Source organism: Panthera onca, chromosome X, assembly GCF_046562875.1.
Source record: "Panthera onca isolate mPanOnc1 chromosome X, mPanOnc1 haplotype 2, whole genome shotgun sequence".
Lineage (NCBI taxonomy): Eukaryota > Metazoa > Chordata > Mammalia > Carnivora > Felidae > Panthera > Panthera onca.
Window position 1 is genome coordinate 85146025 of NC_138357.1, and position 7659 is coordinate 85153683.

Consider the following 7659-nt stretch of genomic DNA (forward strand, 5'->3'; position numbering starts at 1 on the left):
AGATATTCATAAAATGATGTAAAATATGACACCATATAACTAAAATGTGGGGAGGAGAGGAGTAAAGAATGGGTTCAAATTTTAGTGACCATCAGCTTAATATAGAATGCTATATGCAGAAGATGTTATATACAAACCTAATGGTAGCCACAAATCAAAAACCAGGAGTAGATACATACAAAAGAATAAAGAGAAAGGAATCCAAGTATATCAGTAAAGAAAGTTAAAAAAAAATATGAAAGAGAGCAAGAGAAGAAAGGTTCAGAGAAAAGTTACAAAAACAACCACAAAACAAGTAACAACATGGAAATAAATACATATCTATCCATAAGTACTTTGAATGTAAATGGATTAGATGCTGCAATCAAAAGATATAGGATGACAGAATAGATTTAAAAAACAAGACCAATCTTTATGCTGCCTACAAGAGACTCATTTTAGATCTAAAGACATCTGCAGATTAAAAATGAGGGGATGTAGAAACATCTGTCATGCAAATGGAAATCAAAAGAAAGCAATACTTATATTGGACAAATAGGCTTTAAAGAAAAGACTGTAATAAGAAATGAAGGACACTGTATACTAATAAGGGAGACAATTTGACAAGAAGATATAACAATTGTAAATATTTATGTACCCAACATGAAAGCACCCAAAACATAAAACAGTTCATAACAAACAAAGGAAATAATTGATAGTAATACAATAATGATAGGGGACTTTGACATGACATGTACATTGATTGATAGATCATCCAAATAGAAAATCAGCTGAGAAACAGTGGCTTTGAGTGACACACTGGACCAGACAGATGTAACAGAAATATTCAGAACATTCCATTTTAAAACAGCAGAATACATATTCTTTTCAAGTGCACATAGAACATTCTCCAGAATAGATCACAAATTAGGCCACAAAATAAGTTTAAACAAATTGAAAAAGATCAAAGTCATAAGATGCATTTTTTTTTACCACAATGCTATCAAACTAGAAATCAACCACAGGAAAAATTCTGGGAGGTTAAACAACATGCTACTAAACAGTAAATGGGTCAAAGAAGAAAACAAATGGGGGGGGGGGTGGTGCCTGGGTGGCTCAGTCCGTTCGTTAAGTGTCTGACTCTTGGTTTCAGCTCAGGTCATGATCTCACAGTTTGTGAGTTTGAGCCCCACATCAGGCTCCATACACTGACAGCTCAGAGACTGCTTGGGATTCTCTCTTTTGTCCTCTCTCTCTGCCCCTCCCCCACTTGCTCTCTCTCTCTCAAAATAAATAAACATCAACAACAAAAGAATGATTTTTTTAAAAAAAGAAGAAATCAAAAATTACATGGAAACATGAAGCGCCTAGGTGGTTCAGTCAGTTAAGCATCCGATTTCGGCTCAGGTCATGATCTCACAGTTCATGGGCTCAAGCTCTGCACTGGGCTCTGTGCTGACACCTCAGAGTCTGGAGCCTGCTTCAGATTTTGTGCCTCCTTCTCTCTCTGCCCCTCCCCCAACTGCATGCTGTCTCTGTCTATCATAAATAAATAAATGTTAAAAAAAATTTTTTTAATTACCTGGAAACAAATGAAAAAATCAACAGTCCAAAATCTTTTGAGATGCAGCAAAAACAATTCTAATAGGAAAGTTAATAGTAATACAGGTCTAACTCAAGAAGCAACAAAGATCTCAAAAAACAACCTAACTTTACAACTAAAGAAGCTAGAAAACTAAGAACAAATAAAACCCCAAAGCATGTAAATGAAGGAAGTAATAAAGATCAGAGCAGAGAAATAAATGATATAGAAACTAAAAACAAATAGAACATATCAAGGAAACATGGAGCTGGTTCTTTGCAAAAATTAATAAAATTGATAAATCTCTAGTCAGACTTATCAAAAAGAAAAGAGAAAGGATCAAATTAAAGAAAATCACAAATGAGAGGAGAAATCACAACCAATAGCAAAGAAATACAATAATAAGAGAATATTATGAAAACCTACATGCTAAAAAATTGGACAACCTAGAAGAAATGGATAAATTCCTAGAAACCTATAAATTACCAAAACTGAAACAGGAAGAAATTGAAAACTTGAAAAGACTGATAAATAGCAAAGAAATTTGATCAGTAATCAAAGAAACTCCCAACAAACAAAAGTCCAGGGGCATATTGTTTCACAGGTGAATTCTGCCAAACATTTAAAGAAGACCTAATATCTATTCTTCTCAAACTATTACAAAAATAGAAAAGCAAGGAAAACTTCCAAATTCATTCTATGAGACCAGCATTACCCTGATATCAAAACCCGATAAAGACATCACTAAAAAGGAGAACTACAAGCCAATATGCCTGATGAACATACATGCAAAGTTTCTCAACAAAATACTAGCAAACTGAATCCAACAAGACCTTTAAAAAAATCGTTAACCACAATCAAGTGCCATTTATTCCTGGGTTTCCAGGGCGGATCAATAGGTTCAATATTCATGAATCAATCAACGTGCTATAACATACTAATAAAAGAAAGGATAAGAACCAAATGATCATTTCAATAGATGAAGAAAAAGCATTTGACAAAGTACAACATTCATTCATGGTAAAAAAATAAACCCTCAACAAAATAGGTTTAGAGGGAACATAACAAAACATAATAAAGGTTGTATATGAAAAACCCACAGCTAACATAATACTCAATGGGGAAGACTGGAAAATTTTTCCACTAAGGTCAGGAATAAGACAAGGATGTCCAATCTCACCATTTTTATTCAACATAGTACTGGAAGTTTTAGCCACTGCAATTAGACAACAAAAATAAATAAAAGGCACCCAAATTGGTAGGAAAGTAGTAAAATTTTCACTGTTTGCAGATGACATGATACTCTATATAGGAAACACAAAAGACTCCACCAAAAAACTACTAGAACTGGTAAATGAATTCAGTAAGGTTGCAGGATACAAAGTCAATGTACAGAAATCTCTGGCATTTCTATACACTCATAATGAAGCAGCAGAATGGGAAATTAAGGAAACAATCCCATTTATGATTGCAATTTCACTATAAAACAGTGATGAAAGAAATTCAAGACTACACAAATAAATGGAAAGACTTTCCATGCTTATGGATTTGAAGTACAAATATTGTTAAAATGTCCAGACTACCCAACACTATCTATAGGTTTAATGCACTCTCTATCAAACTACCAACAACGTTTTTCACAGAACTACAACAGCCTTAAAATTTGTATGGAACTACAAGACCCTGAATAGCCAAAGCAATTCTTGAAAAAGAAAAACAGGGGCGCCTGGGTGGCTCAGTCGGTTAAGCGGCCGACTTCGGCTCAGGTCATGATCTCGCGGTCCGTGAGTTCGAGCCCCGCGTCGGGCTCTGTGCTGACAGCTCAGAGCCTGGAGCCTGTTTCAGATTCTGTGTCTCCCTCTCTCTGACCCTCCCCCGTTCATGCTCTGTCTCTGTCTCAAAAATAAATAAACGTTAAAAAATTTTTTTTTTTTTAAAAAAAGGAAACTTCTTGCACTATTGGTGGGAATCCAAACTGGTGCAGCCACAGTGGAAAACAGTATGGAGGTTCATTGAAAATTTAAAAAATAAAGCTGTCCTACAATCCAGTAATTGCACTACTGTGTTTACACAAAAAATGTAAATAAACATAGGTGTTTATTGCAGCATTATTTATAAAAGCCATCTTACGGAAGCAAGGGAAATGTCCATCGAGAGGTGAATGGATAAAGAAGCGGTATATGTATGAATATATATATATATATATATATATATATATATATATACACACACACACACACACACATATATATATGTCACTCAGATATAAAAAAGAATGAAATCTTGCCATTTGCAATGATATGGATGGAGCTAGAGAGTATAATGCTAAGTGAAATAAGTCAGAGAAAGACAAATACCATATAACTTCACTCATATGTGGAATTTAAGAAACAAATGAGCAAAAGGAAAAAAAAGGGAGAAATAGAGAAACAGACTCTTAATTATAGATAATTATGGCTATTAGAGGGAAGATGGATGGGGAAATGGGTGAAATAGGTGATAAGAAGCAAGTAGGGTACTTGTAATAAGCACTGGGTGATGTATGGAATTGTTGAATCACTATATTGTACACCTGCAATTAATATAAAACTGTATGCTAATTATACTGGAACTTAAAAAACTACAATGTAGTATCATCTCACAATTGTCAGAATGGCTAAACTCAAAAGCACAAAAAATAAGTGTTGGTGAGGATGTGGAGAATAAGGAACCCTCCTGAACTGTTGGTTGAAATGAAAACTTGTACAGCCACTGTGCAAAACAGTATGGAGTTTCCTTAAAAAGTTAAAAATAGAACTACCCTACTATTCAGTAACTGCACTACTGTGTATTTACCCAAAAAATACAAAAACACTAATTCAGAAGGATACATGCACTCCTATGTATATTGCAGCGTTATTTACAATAGCCAAATTGTGGGAGAAGTCCAAGTGTCTATTGCTAGATGAATGAATAAAGAAGATGTGGTGTGTCTATATACAAAATGATTAGTTTTTAACATAACTCCTTAAGTAGTTTTTACTTTTTTGCTGTAGAACCTGTTGAACGAATATGCGTCTGATAATTACATTATTTTATTTCAAAGTGTAAAGATATATTTTACTCAGGTTTATACTGACAGAATCAAGAAAGTGAATTCAAAGATGAATGTAATAGTCACTTACAAGTGAATACTTCAACCTTAGCAAGGAACAGACAGCTCTCTGGCTCCCATTCTACATTTTGGGATACTCCTGCTCTGTCCATTTCTTTGGTTCACTTCCCCTGTGCCCCTCCTTAGTATTCCCACTATAGTCTATACTCATTTGCATTTCAGAGTCTACAGTTTGTGTTTTGTTTTTGTTTTCAAATTTTTATTTATATTCTAGTTAATTAACATATAGTGTAATATTGGTTTAGGGAGTAGAATTTAGTGATTCATCACATACATATAACACCCAGTGCTCATCATAACAAGTGCCCTCCTTAATGCCCATCACACATCTAGCCCATTCCCCACTCACCTCGCTCCATCAATCCTCCATTTGTTCTCTATTGTTAAAGTCTCTTATGGTTTGTTTCCCTCTCTTTTTTTCCCTTTCCGTGTGTTCATCTGTTTTGTTTCTTTTTTTTTTTAATTTTTTTTAACGTTTTATTTATTTTTGAGACAGAGAGAGACAGAGCATGAACGGGGGAGGGGCAGAGAGAGAGGGAGACACAGAATCGGAACCAGGCTCCAGGCTCTGAGCCATCAGCCCAGAGCCCGACGCGGGGCTCGAACCACGGACCGCGAGATCGTGACCTGAGCTGAAGTCGGACGCTTAACCGACTGAGCCACCCAGGCGCCCCTGTTTTGTTTCTTTTTAAAAAATTTTTAATATTTATTTATTTTTGAGAGAGTGAGACAGAGTGCAAACAAGGAAGGGGCAGGGAGAGAGAGAGGGTGAGACAAAATCCAAAGCAGGCTCCAAGCTCTAAGCTGTCAGCACAGAGCCTGACACGGGCTCAAACTCACAAACTGAGATCACGACCTGAGCTGAAGTCAGACACTTAACCGATGGAGCCACCCAGGAGTCCCTCTCGTCTGTTTTGTTTCTTAAATTCCACACAAGTTTGTTTTTATTTATCTTCTTCCAACACAAAGTTGTGAAATCCAAGATTATGACAAACAATGTTTCATTCATCTTTGCATACCCAGGGTCCAGAACACCTATGGAAATATGGTGGGCAGAACTATTTGATGTTATAATAAATTAATATTTTATAGACAACACAGATAGGGAAAATGTGCACTTGTAATAGGGACTTAATATAGTGGATGATATTTTTGGAGGCATGATTTCTTTTCAAGCAAACTTCTAGGGTACTGTGAGGCCTTCTGGGAGAATCTCTAACAAAAGAATTTGTTAGCAGCCCCACCTGCTATCTAGTAAACTTCTCATTATAAAGCCTGACTTAGAACAATGTTTTCAACAACACCCCAATCATTCATGTGATATAACTCTAGGACTTAAAAGATATATTCAAAGCCCATGTTAGTATTTCTTTCTTTTAATTTTTACATTTATTTATTTTTGAGAGACAGAGAGAGACAGAACACAAGTGGGGGAGGAGCAGAGAGAGAAGGAGACACAGAATACAAAGCAGGATCCAGGCTCTGAGCTGTCAGCACAGACACTGAGACAGGGCTCGAATTCACAAACCGTGAAATCATGACCTGAGCGGAAGTCAGACACCGAACCGACTGAGCCACCCAGGCACCCCTCATGTTAGTATTTCTTAATACATTCATTTATATTCTATCATCTTTTAGTCAAACTCAATGTAAAGGAAATTTTATATCACTACTGAAAATACAAAACATGCATTATATGCTATGGTAAATATGTTCAGAAATTAATTCCATGAGAGACAGGGGCCAAACTATGGTGGAGAAGGATGCAAAGACAGTGAAGTTTGCTCTTGGAGCAGTTGTGTGTGTAGAAAGTGAAATGTGGGTGATGTAACTATAGGACCTAGGACAGTGATCCACTCTAAAGCACAAATTATTGCAGAAGCCAGGCCAATAGGTATTGGTGAGGGTTACCTAATAGAAGAACAGGTAGGTGCTTATCATAAATGCTCGACCTGATAATATCACCCCTAATGCTGAAGATCTGGAACTAAAATATCTATGATCATTGGCACTAATAATGTGTTTGAAATTGGCTGTTATTCCCAAGCCATGAAAATGGAAGACAATAATGTTATTGAATCAAAAGCCAGTGTGGGCAGAAAGGTAATATTGAGAAGCGGTTGCATCATTGGGACTTGTTGCAACCTGAATACATTTGAGGTCATCCTTGAGAATACAGTGATCTGTGGTGCAGATTGCCTTCACGGGGTGCAGACTGAGCAACCACAGCCCCAGATACCACAGCTGGATTTCCTGAAGATAACCTTGCCAACCTACCACAACCTAAAGAAGACTATGAAAGGAAGGTCAACACCAGTAATGTGTGAAGACAACAGTGAGATACCTCCTAAAGACTTGGTAATAAGATACCCCCAGAGAGTTAAACTACTTAAGTCAACATGTGGCAAGGTAGTATCAGTTTATCTATCAAGACTTACAGTACCTCAAGACTCACCACTTTTGGTTCAATTGCAAGCTTAACTGAACCACCTTCTGATTTGCTAATATGGCCTCCAAGCTATCATTCAGAGAAAGGAGGAACTCTGGATGAGAGCACCAGAATTCTACTCTGCACATAGTAAATTTAGAGAAGCTTTCTTATTTATACATTAGTCTAATATGAATATGGTTTGTATAGTTTGGCCCCCAAGTCTGCCAATTGTCTATGAGTTCTAAATATTCTGATAAAATAGTTTCTGACTCTTTAGGACAAAGAACCAATCAAAGCCCAGACAGTGTATTGTGCAGACATCACTCTTTGGGGCTTCTCCACAGCCAGACTAACAGCCTTCTCTTACCAACTATCTCACTGAAACTGAACTCAAACTTCATCACAGACATTCTAGGCAATTATGCTAAGCGGTAGGACAGACCCTGACATGCTTGTGACATAAAAAGCAGCAGCTGGCAGGAAGATAGAAATGATTTTATCAATAGCGACTTA

General features: G+C 36.6%; 1 pseudogene; it reads left to right on the forward strand.

Annotated features, from left to right (window-relative positions):
* Positions 1–6465: 6465 nt before the first annotated feature.
* LOC145713793 (dynactin subunit 6 pseudogene) lies at positions 6466–7196 on the forward strand (annotated as a pseudogene).
* Positions 7197–7659: the final 463 nt, after the last annotated feature.